The sequence below is a fragment of the Chrysochloris asiatica genome, unplaced genomic scaffold (assembly GCF_000296735.1).
Source record: "Chrysochloris asiatica unplaced genomic scaffold, ChrAsi1.0 scaffold00132, whole genome shotgun sequence".
NCBI lineage: Eukaryota > Metazoa > Chordata > Mammalia > Afrosoricida > Chrysochloridae > Chrysochloris > Chrysochloris asiatica.
This window is the reverse complement of record NW_006408650.1, coordinates 7,615,958-7,630,261: the sequence shown is the minus strand read 5'-3', so window position 1 is coordinate 7,630,261 and position 14,304 is coordinate 7,615,958. Positions and strand designations below refer to the sequence as shown.

The 14,304-nt window shown below is 49.4% G+C and overlaps 2 pseudogenes; one reads left to right on the top strand and one right to left on the bottom strand.

The window, feature by feature from the left end:
• Positions 1–202: 202 nt before the first annotated feature.
• LOC102816517 lies at positions 203–3,840 on the bottom strand (annotated as a pseudogene).
• Positions 3,841–4,649: 809 nt separating this feature from the next.
• Positions 4,650–14,094, top strand: LOC102816144 (annotated as a pseudogene).
• Positions 14,095–14,304: the final 210 nt, after the last annotated feature.

Sequence of the window (14,304 nt, the reverse complement as noted above, 5' to 3'; positions counted from 1 at the left end):
TGTGGCGCTGTGGGTTAATGCGCCAGACTGCAAAGCCGTTTGAACTGCAAGGTCGGTGGTTCAAGCTCACCAGCTGCTCCTTGGAAACCCTATACCGGGTCATTATGGGTCGGAACCGACTCGACGGCACTTAACAACAACCAATACTCCACACACAATTGAATGAATGACTACATTTTCCTGGTTCTTCCATTGGGCAAGTTCAGTGGGCATCTTTGGACTCAGTAGGTGTGATCTTGTTTGAGAGAAGTGTGTAAACATAGGGCCAGATTTTATTCATCTCCGTCCCAGGAAACTAGTGGAGCACTCCTCGACTCTTGTATAGGTCAATGACTGGCTTTGCCACATCCTTGTAGTGTCTTAGCCTGGCAGCAACTGCTTCAGGTTTATCCTCTTCCTGCTGGACTCATGGTTCCCCAGTGAGATTGTCAATCCCATGTACACAAGGTGGATTGAAGTCCAGGTTATATACTCTTCCACTAGGAATCCAGTGTCGGCTGAGACGATCTTTGAGCGTTTCAAAGGGGATATTCAAAGTGACCACTAGATCCAGCTCACAGATTCTGTCCAGGGCTTCAGCCTGTACTAAAGTCCTTGGAAGACCATCTAGGAGCCAGTGCTGGCTGCGCCTGTTCTCCAGCTCCAACATCATTAGATGTGTGATCACATGATCTGGAACCAAAAGACCTTTCCCTATGTACTGCTTCACCATATCACCAACTTCCGTGTTGGCCTTGATGTTTTTCCGTAAGAAGTGACCACTGGAGAGATGCTGGAGGCCAAAGTTCTGGGCGATCCTCTGGCACACAGTGCCCTTGCCTGAACTGCGCAGCCCAAGGATGACCACACGAAGGAGTTTGAAAGCTATTGTCAATGTGAGGAAGGGGATGGCCAAAAAGACAGTGGCACCAGAGGGAGCCTTGGGAACTTTGTACCTTCTTCCCTTGTTCCTGTCACCCGCCGCTAGGGCGTGGACTTGCCAGCCATCCTACAGAGGGAAGGACAGACTTTTGAGACCTGCCTCTGGTTTTATATGGTCTTTTGTTGGATGTATACTAAAGCACTCAGAAATATATAACCATTCAAACAACCAACGGATATACCCTGCACGCCAGCACCTCCGCTGCCAGCACACAGCCCCTCTCCCTCCCTGAGTCCAGAGTCCCCAGCCACTCCATCTCTCCACATCATCATCTCTGCCTCCATCTCTGGCATCACTGCTTCTCTGGGTAGGGTCTCGCACTCTGCTCTTCTCCCTCGATGGTTCCAGGGTCCTCCGCTCCTGGGCTGCAAGATCAACCACTCCCTTCCGTTTGTTGCAAAATGTCTACCTTTACATTTGCAATATTCACAATGAGTCCTGATAGCAATTATTCACTTTTGAACCACAGGAGTCTTATCCCCGTCTCCTTTCACCAGTTCCATCTAGACAGGTTGGAAACCACTCAGTGGAGAGTCTACCTTCCCCCACACCCTCTGAAACTAAGCTCCCTCTTGAAAACTTGTAAGCCAGTCACTTTGTGCCTTTGTTGCTCCGCATCCCACCCCCCATTTTTGGGTAGCCAATGTCTAAGTTGCCCATCCCTGTCAACCCTGTGTACAGAGGGGGTGGGAATGATCCATGCTGTAAAGATTCGTTCCCTCCTAAGCTACTACATCCATAAGTATAGGTCAAGTTCTTCAAATTATAGCAGATTACACTTTTTTCCCCTCTTCTTTCTACCTCTAGGTGAGTTCTGATCTTCCAGCCATTGACGCAAGGTCAAGTGGGTATTATCTGCAAGTATGGGTGTTCTTGTGCATCTCCCCTCACTTCATATCAGCCGGATGCTTCACTCTCTGCTCTAGTCCTCTGTGACTAGGTCCCTGTCTATGGGCTCAGGAGTCCCTAGATCTCGCTATACTGCTGGCCACCCAGGTCACAATCCATGTTGACAGGAGTCTATCGAACATGGTCGGACTTAGCTCACAGCTTCATTGCTGTTTTTCTCCCACTTCCCCTTATTGGTAGACCAACATGGTCACCAGCAAGATTACATGTCTGCTCGTGTATTCACTTAGAGCTTCGGTCTTGGAAGAGGGTTTGCCTGAAGGGGCTTGATTGTTTATCTTGATGGCTTTCAACAGAAAAAAATGGGAGCCAGACACTAAAATAGTTGCCAACTTAGAATAATGACTATAAAATAAAGGTATTATCAACAAACAAAACCTGAGAGAATTTGTCAGCAGCTGACCTACATTGAAGGAAATACTAAAAAAGGTCTTCTTCAGACAGAAAAAAAAAAAAAAAAAGATCCCAAATGGACACTTAGAGACCAAGGAAGTAGTGGAGGGCAATAAAAAAGGTAAATATGTAGATTGTTCTAAACAAATATTGATAAACATTAATGATGTCTATGAATTTGTTATTGTTGGGTGGGGTCAAATCAGTTCTCACTCATGACAACCCTATGTATGATAGAATGAAAAACCACTGCCTGTACAGGGTCGCTATGGGTCGGAACCGACTCGATGGCACATAACAACAACAACAACAACAGGCTTGTACCAGCCTCACAATTGTTGCTTTGCTTGAGATCTTTGTTGCAGACACTGTGACAATCCTCTTTTTGGCCGACCCTCTACTTTACCAAGCATGATGTCCTTCTCCATGGATTGGTCCCTCCTGATAATATGTCCAAAGTGCTTGAGATGAAGTCTCTCCATCCTTGGTTTGAAGGAGCAGTTTGCGGTTGTTGGTGGTGGTTGTTGGTGGTGCTATAGAGTTGGTTCTGATTCATTGGGACCATGTTTAGGGGTTCTGAGGCTGTAGGTCTTTACGGGAGCAGAAAGTGGAAAGTGTCATCTTTCTCCCATGGAGCAGCTGGTATTTTCGAACTGCTGACCTTGAAGTTTGCAGCCCAACTCATAACCCATTAAACTACCAGGACTCCTAAGTCTATGGAGCATTCTGGCTAAGTTTGAAATCTACATAGAATTCAAATACACAGTAATAAAAATTGGGATGAAGTCAATGGAACTTCCGTATTTTAGGGTTTTTCCATTTTCTAAGAGAAGCGGGAAAAAAAACTATTTGTATTAGACTTGGTTCAGCCAAAGAGCCCTGGGGGCACAGTAGGTTGAGCACTGGGCTGCAGGGTTGTCCATTCAAACCCACCAGCTGCTCTGAAGGAGAAAAACGAAGCTGTCTGCTCCCGTAGACATACACAGTTTTGGAAATCCTATGGGGCAAATCCACTCTATCCTACAGGGTTGCGACGAGTCAGAATTGAATTGCCAGCAGTGGGTTTCGTTGTGGGGTTGATCAGACATAAATGTATGATTTCTTGGGTAACTACTCCCCAAAATAGTGGGAATATGTATACCTATCAAATTAATGGAATTCTGGCATGGCGCTGTAGGATAAGCACTGGACCACAAGATTGGTTTGAACTGCAAGGTCGGTGGTTCAAATCCACCAGCTGCTTCTCGGAAACCCTATGCAGGGCTACTATGAGTTGAATCTACTCAACAACACTTAGCAACAACAACATCAAACTAATAGAGAGGAAGGAGAATATTGGCTAATAAAATATCTAACAACCCAGTTGACTCACAAGAAAACACCATAGTCCAAAGAGATTCAATGAGTTGCCCAGGGCCCTGCTGCCCCTAATTTGTCACCTCCCTCTCTGGTGGGTATGTGAGAGGGTCCGTCCAGGGCAGGTGGCCCCAGTTGCTGGCAGCTTCTCTTCCTCCTGGGCTGAAAGTTGTAGCGGAAAGTCTCTGCCAGTGGAGAGAAAGGGACCGGCACAACTGCATGCTGGTGACCTGCTGAGGGCTCACCTGCTCTTTCCTCATCTCAGGGCAGCAGAGTCTCTGGTGGGAAACTCATGTAAGTACTTGCATGTCCTACCCTCCTCCGAGTGCACTTAACAACAACAAACGACACTTAATGGAGTCCTGGTGTGGCACTGTAGAATAAGCACAGCATCACAAGGCCGGTTTGAACCACAAGGTCTGTGGTTCAAACCTACAAACCTCTTCTTGAAAATCCTATACAGGGTCACTATGAGTCGGAACCGACTCCACGACACTAAACAGTAACAACAGCTGTTAATAACAACATCAAATCCCACGGAACATTTCTATGCTGTCTTACAGAGTTGATAGGAATCAGAATCGAATCAACAGCATTGAGTTTGGGGGGTATTGACAAGAAGCCCTTGTGTGGTATGAACGGTTTGCGCTAACCTTAATGATTGGCGGTTTGAACCCACCCAGCAGCATGACAGGAGAAATGCCCAGTGATCTGCTCTCCTTAAAGACTTGTTCTTGGGTGCTACTGAGTTGATTCCAACGCCATGCGTTACAGACTAGAACTGCCACTTGGCGTTTTCTTGTCAATAACCTCTATAGAAATAGATGACAACCAAGGAAACCCTGTGGAGTTAGCTCATTCTCTCACAGAGCAGGTTTCAACCGCTAACATATCAGTTTGCCTTTGGGTTAGCAGCCAAGTGCGCAGCCAGGGTTCCTTCCATAAAGATTGTTGTTGATGCTGTATCATTGAGTGGGTTCTGACCCATAGCGACCCTGTATAGGGTTTCCTAGGTTACAGCCAAAAAGACCCCATGGAGCAGTTCTACTGCATTCACCATGGGGTCACCATGGGTGAGAATCAACTTCAGAGCGACGGGTTTGTTTTGTTTGGGGAGACGGGACACTGGTAGGTGATACAGCATCTAGGCTGCTTGCAAGAGAAGGGGTCCACCTACCCAGAGGCAGTGAGGCCAGAGACTGAGGCAGAGATGATGACGTGGAGAAATGGAGCAACTGGAGACTTTAGATCCAGAGAGGGAGAGGGGCTGTTTGCTGACGACCGGGGGACAGGCTTGTAGTGTATACCCTTTGGTTGGTTGATGAGGCATGGAGGGGATTGTAACCATGGTAATGAAATGATACACGCTAAAATGAATGTAAAACTAATATTCTCCCATGTAAACTATCACATAATTTATAATAAAACATTTTTTTAAAAAAAGAGAAGGGGTCCACCCCCAAAAAACCCCTTCAGCCTCTGCACTGGCTTCAATTTGCTTTGCCTTGATCTTCCCAGGGCCAGCCCAGGACCGGGTCACAGCCCCACAGCCTCCTGCACAGCCCTTGAGAGCTCCCCCAGCTCAGTCACTGATGAGTACCACTGGCAAATGCCGTATGCTGGAGGATCAAGTCCTCTGTCCCATTTGCCTAGAAGTGTTCCACAACCCAGTCACCACCGCCTGTGGCTACAACTTCTGCATGACCTGCCTCCAAGGATTCTGGGACCACCAGACCACCATGGGTGAGATGCCCTATTGCCCTCAGTGTCGACAAAGCTTCCCCTCCAGGCTCCACCTCTGCAAGAATGTCACCCTCGGGGAGATGGTGGCCTGCTTCACTGAGACCAAGGGCCAGGCTACAAGGTCACTGCAGAACGTGGCTGGCCCGGGGGATGTGCCCTGTGACTTCTGTTCCCCACAGAAGCTCAAGTCTGTCAAGTCATGCCTGCAGTGTGCCACCTCCCTGTGTGAGAGGCACCTGCGCAGCCACTTTGAGGACGAGGTGTTCCAGGGTCACCGGCTGCTCGAACCTGTGTGGGACTTCAAGAACTGCTTGTGCCGAAGGCACCGCAAGCTCCGCCGGCTGTACTGCCGCACGGAAGGCTGCTGCATGTGTGGGGCCTGCCTGCTGGGGGAACACAAGGACCACGACGTCATCCCACTGGAGGAGGAACGCACCTGCAAGGAGGTGAGGGCCAGCGGAAGCCCAGGGCACACATGTGCTTACAGGAGGGCGATGCCATCGTGGATGTGCTGCTCCCTGGGACATGAAAAAGTGCTCGTGAAATAAAAGTTGTTGCTGTGTGCCATCATGCCATCGTGGATGTGCTGCTCCCTGGGACATGAAAAAGTGCTCGTGAAATAAAAGTTGTTGCTGTGTGCCATCGAGTCGGTGATGACTCATCGGGACCCTGTCAGACAAGGGTGGGAACTTTTTTCTGCCAAAATTTATAACATTACTCGTGGATCAAAAAAATTGTTGTTGTTGTTAAGTGCCATCGTGTGGTTACCGACTCACAGCAACCCTAGGCACAACAGAATGAAACACCACCCGGTCCTGTGCCAACCTCACAAGTGTTGCCACACTTGAGCTCATTGCTGCTGCCACTGTATCAATCCACCTTGTTGGGGATTTCTCTGCCCTACCCCTTCATCCTAAGGAGCTCTGGTAGCGAAGTGGTTACAAATCAGGCTGCGAACCTCAATGTCTGCAGTTTGAAACTACCAGCTGTTCTGCGGGAAAAAGATGAGGCTTTCTGCTCCCGTAAAGATTTACAGCCTCGGAAACCCTGTACAGGGTTGCTATGAGTCAGAACTGACTCCACGGCACACAACAACAACATATTTACAGCAAGCAAGGTTGTATGTATCATCTGCATATCGTAGGTTGTTAATGAGTCTTCCTCCAAACCTGATGCCACGTTTTTCTTTATATAATCCAGCTTCTCTGATTATTTCTTCAGCATACAGATTGAATTAACATGGTGAAAACCCTGGCGTACTCCTTTCCAAATTTTAAACCATTCAGTGTTCCCATGTTCTTTTTGAACAGCTGCCTCTTGGTCCAGGTACAGATTCCTCTTGAGCACAATTAAGTGTTCCAGAATACTTACCTTCATGATGTTGTCCATAGCTTGTCATGATTCACACAATCAGAAGCCTTTGTGTAGTCGATAAAGCACAGGTAAACATCTTTCCGGTATCCTGTGTTTTCAGCCAAGATCAGCAATGATATCCCTCATCCCATGTCCTCTTCTGAATCCAGCTTGAACCTCTGGAAGTTCTCTGTCAATGTAAGGTTGCAGCGGTTTTTTGATAACCTTTAGTAAAATTTTACTTGCATGGGATGGATATCAATGATATTGTCTGATGATTTCCGCATTCCGTTGGGTCACCTCTTTTTGGAATGGGCACAAATAAGGATCTCTTCCAATCAGTCGGCCAGGTAGTTGTCCTCCAAATTTCTTGGCATAGATGAGTGAATGCCTCCAGTGCCACATCTGTTTGTTGAAAGATTTCAATCTGTATTCATTCCATCAATCCCTGGTGCCTTGTTCTTTGCTAATGGCTTCAGTGTACCTTGGACTTCTTCCTTCAGGATCATTGGCTCTTGATCATATGCTACCTCTTGAAATGGTTGGACATCTACCATTTCTTTTTGATACAGTGATTCCTTCCGTCTTCTTTTGATGCTTTCTCAATCGCTCAATAATTTGCCCACCAAATCCTTCAACTTAAAAATTAGCCTGCTATATTTGGTCTTCCAATACATCCGTTTTGGAAGAAGTGCAGCCAGAGTGCTCCTTGGAAGCCAAGATGGCCAAACTTCGCCTCTCATACTTCGGACATATTGTCAGGAGGGACCAGTCTCTGGAAAAGGATATCATGTTTGGTAAGTTGGAGGGTCAGAGAAAAAGAAGAAGACCCCCTAACAAGAGGGATTGGCCAAGTGGTAGCATCGATGGACTCAAGCGTGGTAACAGTAGTGAGGTTGGCATAAAGTTGCTATGGGTCGGTACCAACTCGATGGCACCTAACAACAATAACAACATTTGGTCAAACATTTAATTAACTTACTCCTTATTGGTACTGTAGGATAAGCACTGTACCTAAAGGTAGATTTGGTCTGCAACGTTGGTGGTTCAAACTCACCAGCCACTCCTCAGAAAACCTATACAGGTTTGAGTTGGAACCAAGTTGACGGCACTTACCAATAACAGCAATGTGATGGCTGAACTGTGGTTGCATTGGCAGGGCCAGACCAAATGATTCTGAGGGCTTTATAGGGCCCACAGGCTGTTATGTTCCCCATCCCTGCTATAGGACAAAGAACTGCCCCAGAGGGGTTTCCTAGGCTGTCATCTTTACAGAAGCAGACTGTATCTTTTTCTCTCACAGAGCAGCTGGTGGGTTTGAACCACCAACCTTTCAGTTAGCAGTCAAGTGCTTAGCTGTTGTGCCACCAGGGCTCCTTGATTAAATGAATAAGGGTCCAACATTATATGCACCCAGAGGTGCCTCGGAACACAGGTCTGGCGATCTGCTTCTGAAAGGTCACACAGTATTGAAAACTCTATGGAGCAGTTCTCCACACGTGGAATTACTGAGTCAGAGTCAACCCAAGGACAACTAACAATAGCTATCAGGGTAGTTCAAACCCACCCAGCGGCTCCAAAGGAGGCAGACCTGGTGATCCGCTCCTGCAGAGATGACAGTCTCAGAAATGCTACAGGATAGGTCTACTCTTCCCACAAGGAGCCCTGGTAACATTGTGGATTACGAGCTGGGCTGCTGACCAAAAGGTCAACAGTTCGAATCTACCAGTTGTTCTGTAAGAAAAAGATGAGGCTTTCTGCTCCCATAAAGATTTATAGCCTTGAAAACCCTAGACAGGGTCGCTGTAAGTTGGAACTGACTCCATGGCACACCACCACCGCCAGTCCTCACGTGGAGGAACCTAGTCAGCAGCACCTAAGAGCAATCAATTACCATTAAATCAATTCCTACACATGGCAGCTCCCTGTGTCACAGTAGAACTGTACTCCAGGGGTTTCAGCGGATGAATTATTCAGAAGTCGCTTGCCCAGGCCTTTCTTGAGAGGTGTTGCTGGGTGGACTTCCTGTACGTACAATTTGTTGTTGTTGTTAAGTGCCATCGAGTGGGTTCCGACTCACAGTGACCGTGTATAGGCTTTATGAGGAGTGACTGGTGAGCCTGAACTGCCGACCTTGTGATTCACAGTGACTTTGCTGTCCAGAGCACTATATCTAATGGTTAGATAGGCTGGAAGAAACCATCAAAATACTAACACATTACATTAGGTTGGGTGAATGCCCTTCTTTTCTATACTTTCAAATTTTCTTTAATATGTTTGTATTGCTTCTTTTTTTTTTTTTTTAATATTTCATTGTGAATTATGTAATAGTTTACATGGGAGAACATTAGTTTTACATTCGCCCAATCGTATATACCGTTTCATTGCCATGGTTACAATCCCCTCCATGCATCATCAACCAACCAAAGGGTTGTATTGCTTTTTATTATATTGTAAGTATTCGATCATTTCTATTCTTTTTTTAAAAAAAACTTTTTCTTGTGTATTAAGTGAAGGTTTACAGACAAGATCATCAGCTGTACATTCAACCAATCCTATGCTTTGTTTCATCTCACTGATTCCACTCCCTTCCCTGCAACAACAGTGATCCTGCTTCCTCCCTGTGGTTCCCCAATTACATCTTATATCTCACAAGTGAACAAAGCAAATATATTTAATACACACATACAAAACAAAAAATACAATTTATTTAAATGTCCAAAGGGCACCTTCTGCAAGCAAGCCTTCTGGCCTCAGGCACACAGCCTTAGTCAGTTTGTAGGCCAAGAGCCCTCAGCTGCGGTCTCTCTCCACCACCGCCCCTGCCATTGTCTCTGTTGTCACTGCCTTTCTAGGTAGTATCTCACACTCCACTCATGCTTGTCCTCTGACCACATAGATTCTGTAACAGTGCAGTTCACAGCAAGAAAAGGATTTGATGCCAAACTGTAAACCAGCTTCATCATTTATTATCTTTTTCATTTAGCTGACATCGTTTTCAAACCACAACATTCTCGATGAAGGAAGCAATGCATTTATTTATAATCCTGCATGAGCTCTTTATTTTGTTGTAAAGCAGCAACAATTCATGGACCAAACTCAAAGCAATCCACTACTGTGGACTCAGTTCCGACTCAGTGACCCAAAAGGACGGGGTATAACTGCCCGTAGGGTTTCTGAGGCTAGAAATCTTTCCAGAAGGAGTCTGCTTCATCTTTCTCCCCCAGAGCAGCTGGTGGGTTTGAATTGCTGATCTTTCTGTTACCGACCCAGTGCTTAATCACTGCACCACCAGGGCTCCTTCAGTTTATGGACAGGCACCTGGAATGCCACTGTTCTAGAATAAACTATAACTGAGCATGAAATGCCCATTGCTGGTGGGGTTAGAGAGTAATGGTTTATATAACAGAGCTTGAGAACCTGGCCATGGCTCTGAACTTAGCAATGCTGCCCCCAGGGAACCAGACAACTCCATACCTGATATGCTCCTCCTGACCCCACTGCCTCTCAAGCCTCTCCAGGGACTAAGTCACTTCACAACCCCTTCCTGTGACCTGAAACCCTATGGTCACCATTGTCCGGAGCAGAGAACCTGTCCCTCAGAATGGGAAGACAGGCCCTTAGGGGGTGAGAGACCTGGAAGAGAGGGGTGGGCCCTGAGGCCATCCACTCTTCAGCTCTGACCTTTCTCTCTCACTCTCATTTAAGCAGAGCGGATAAATATAAGCAGTATGTCTCTTCCGGGCTTTGACATGAGGATGGTTGCAGAGAGGTGTCTTCAAGACCACCCCTCTGAGTCAGAGGCCCTCCTCCTCCCCGCCCCAGGTTGAGGTTCGGAAGGTCCAGGCTGACATAGAGAACCAGATGTTGATCATTGCTTCTGACAACCAGAAGCGCCAGGGACGGGTGGCCTTCCTCTCGGTAAGCTGTTCCAAGTCCAGGCTCCCCCAGCGCCCTGATTTCAGCTGAGGTATTTCTCCGGGCTTGGAGGGGATGGCATGGGCCAGGCAGACAGAGGTAGATGTCTGGGTCAGCTCTGGGCTAGGGTGACAGGGGCCCCATGGAAGTGTCTCTTTATGTCTGTCCCCACTCCAGCCAGAAACTGACACAGACAATTCGCAATGAGGTGAACACCTGCTTCTTGGAGATCCTTCAGGAGATCAAGCAGTTGCAGGTGAAGGTCTTGGAGTTCTTGGAGAGAGAGGAGACTGCAGCCGTGGGGAAACTGGGCAACTCCATCCAGCAGAGCCACAGCCGACTCCTGGCACTGGAGAGGGACAGCATCTGGCTCCACACCCTTCTCACCAACCAGAGTGACCAACAGTTTTTGCAGGTAAGTGTTCTGCCACCTAACTCTCCTACCACCTGCCACCCAAACACCTCAACACACGCTGCTGGATCTGCCCAGACCTGGGATCAAGTGATCAGCATCACTTTGTCCATTCCTCTGCCTCAGGGAGCTTCCCAACTCAGGACATAGGGCCTGAGCAGATGAGAGCCTGAGCTTGCACGGACACACTCGGCTTCTTGCTCTACCCCGGAGCTCAGCTTTATCCTTCAGGGAGTCTTTCATTCTTTCAGATCCTGATTTGCTGCCATCAGTTCCCTGGCACCGATTGGGGGTGTGCCCTAGCATGCTGGGTTTTTTATTCTTTTAAGGGTTTCTCCAGACGCCCCCAGACAGAGCTGGAAATGAGATAAGAACTCAATTGAAATTGTATCCCCTACCCCAGGACGTCAAGTCGATTCCAGCTCGTGGCAACCCTGTATATCAGAGTAGAAAAGTGCTGCAGAGAGTTTTCAATAACAGTTTTTATGAAACGTCATCACCTTTCTTCCAAAGCACCACCGGGTAGGATCGATCAGCAAACAAGCATGCTATTCATTTGCACTACCCAAAAGTCAGAGAAAAAGAGGAAGACCCCCAACGAGATGGATCGGCCAGGTGACATCATTGATGGCGTCAAGTGTGGCAGCGGTAGTGAGGTTGGCCCAGGATCGGACATTGTTTCATTCTGCTGTGCATGGGGTTGCTATGAGTCGGGTCCGACTCGATGGCACCTGACAACAACAACCCAAGGCGTAGTGGTTACGAATCGGGCTGCTAACCTCACGGTCAGCAGTTTGAAACTACTAGCTGTTCCGTGGGAGAAAGATGAGGCTTTCTGCTCCCATAAAGATTTATAGCCTCGGAAACCCTGTCTAGGGTCACTATGAGTCAGAATCGACTCCACAGCACATAACCACCACCACCACTCAGGGACTCTTCTCTGCCAGACTAGCTGTGAGGATTTTGGCAGCAGCTGCCTTTGTGGACAGAGACCTGGGACATCCCTAAATTTCATGCCCGGGAGTTCCAAGTATAGCTCTCTGTTCTTTAAGCTGTCATCCCAATCCTAACCTTGACCCCAAGCAAAACTGGGAACACTGTTTTTCACTAAGCAATGAAAAGCTCAAAAAAAAAAACCCAAAAACCCACAAAATTCTAAAACTCTATTTAGCTTACATTAGGTCACCTTGGCCATACCTTTGGGAGCACCCAAACCTGAGATCTCCAAACAACTGGGAGAAAGTTATCTTCTGCTCCACTTGCTCTATGGTGCTGACCCATCATGCCCCTGGCTTAAGCAGTGGCTCCGGGCCTCTGTTTGGGCCCCAGCTAACTGGTGTCATGGCTACTTCTCTGCACTCTAGGAGTTCCCCAGTCTGAAACACGTTCCAGCCCACACAGAACCCCTGATGGGCACCAGCTTTGAGGAAGAGAGCTTTCGACAGCTGCCAGAGACTCTGAAGGAGCTCAGGACTCAGCTGACAAACGTGGGTCTCAGTTTCCTCAGCCAGCTCTTCCTGAAGGGTAAGTAGCTATTGACCTGTGACTTTGGAGACTCAGCAGGGCAGTGGATTAGGACCCCAGGCACTTGAAGAGAGTCAGCCTTCCCATGTGCACCTTCCTTAGGCAACAGAACCTTCTGGAAGCCCACACCTGCCTTCCAGAAGGATTCTGGGCTGGGAGAGTGTCCTCAGCAAAGCCCGCCCATCCCCCAGGCATTAAGATCAACTCATACGAGGTGTTGCCCTCAGCTGTGGACAGGAAAACACTCCTCAAGTATGAGTCCACAATGTGGTGCCTTCCTGTTGGAGGCGGCGGGGGGTATAGGGCACCAGGCCCCTGGGTGGTAGGAAATAGAGAAGACCCTATCTCATCATTCCCTGGGAGTAGGTCAAGGCCTCATCTACTGCTCTTGGCCAGTTCTGTTGCCCTCCCCAGCCCTAGTGTGGCCAGGCCACCTCAGATGGACCAGGGGCCAAATCTCAATGAGTTCTCTGAGAGCTCCCTTTGAGACCCCCCTGTGAGTCACCTGGCTCAGCAGAACTCTGGCCTGTCTCCCCAACTTCCACCCAGCGGGCATCCTGAGAGTGTGGGAGGGTCTGCTTGAAAGCGAGGGGCTCTTGACCCCACAAAAACCCCTCCCCAAGGTGGGTTTCCAGACAGCATCCTTCCAGCATACTCTCAGTGGCACTGGGTGAGGTGGGGGTGGGGGGCCCAGAGTGGTGCTCGTGTTAAGCTGCTTCCAATAGTTCCACTCACAGCAACTCCATAGAGTTTGGGTGGAGCGGTTGGTGGTTTGAAACTCCGACCTTGAGATTAACAGTCTAGTGCTTATCCTAGGATTCTAAGGGGGTCAGGGTAGAAAGCTTACAAGTGGGGGGAGTTGAGGGTCACCTCTAAGCGTCCACGGGCTGGAAGGAAGGTAGGGAGACTTGTAAGCAATGAAGCCACATCCCCTCCAGCCTGCGCAGGGGTCCAGCGCCCCGCCCCCGGGGGCCTGACCCCACCCCTCCCCGCCCCCAGCCTACTGCAACCTGAACTTCGACCCCACCACCGCCAGCCCCGAGCTGTTCCTCTTCCAAGAGACGCACTCGGTGCTGAACCTGGGCATCCTGCTGGAGCCCGCGGCGGCCGACGGGCCCAATCCCGGCTTCACGCAGTGGCCGCAGGTGCTGTGCTCGCGCGGCCTGGCTCAGGGCCGCCATTACTGGGAGGCCGAGGTGTCCGACTCGTGGGTGTGCCTGGGTGTCACCTACCGCCGCGCCCCCCCCCGGCCGGCGACGGCTCGCGCCGCAGCATCGTCTACCTGCTGGGCCGCAACCCAGACTCGTGGTGCCTGGAGTGGGACTCGCTCCAGTTCTCCGTGTGGCACAACAACCAGCAGACGGTGCTGCCCGGCGTCTACCAGCGCACGCTCGGGGTGGCGCTCGACTGCGCCGCCGCCGCCGGCTGCCTGGTCTTCTACGGCGTGGCGGGCCGTGCCAGCCTCATCTACCGCTTCCTGGCCACCTTCCTGGAACCACTCTATCCCGCCGTCATGGTCAGCAGCGGCGCCTCGGTCACGCTCAAGCAGCACCCCGAGGCCTAGGGCGGCGGGCCCACGGCGGGGGAGCCCCCAATAAAGCTGGACTTCATACACTGGCTGGGCCAGTGGCAGGGTGGCCGGCACCCAAGGGGGATGAAGACCTGTGGCTCTCCCTCCCCACCCATTAACTCCATTCCACCGGAAAACAGGAAGCCACCCTCCCTCCCCACAGCCACAGGCGAAGGAAGGGGTCTGTTGCCCCATCTCTCCTGG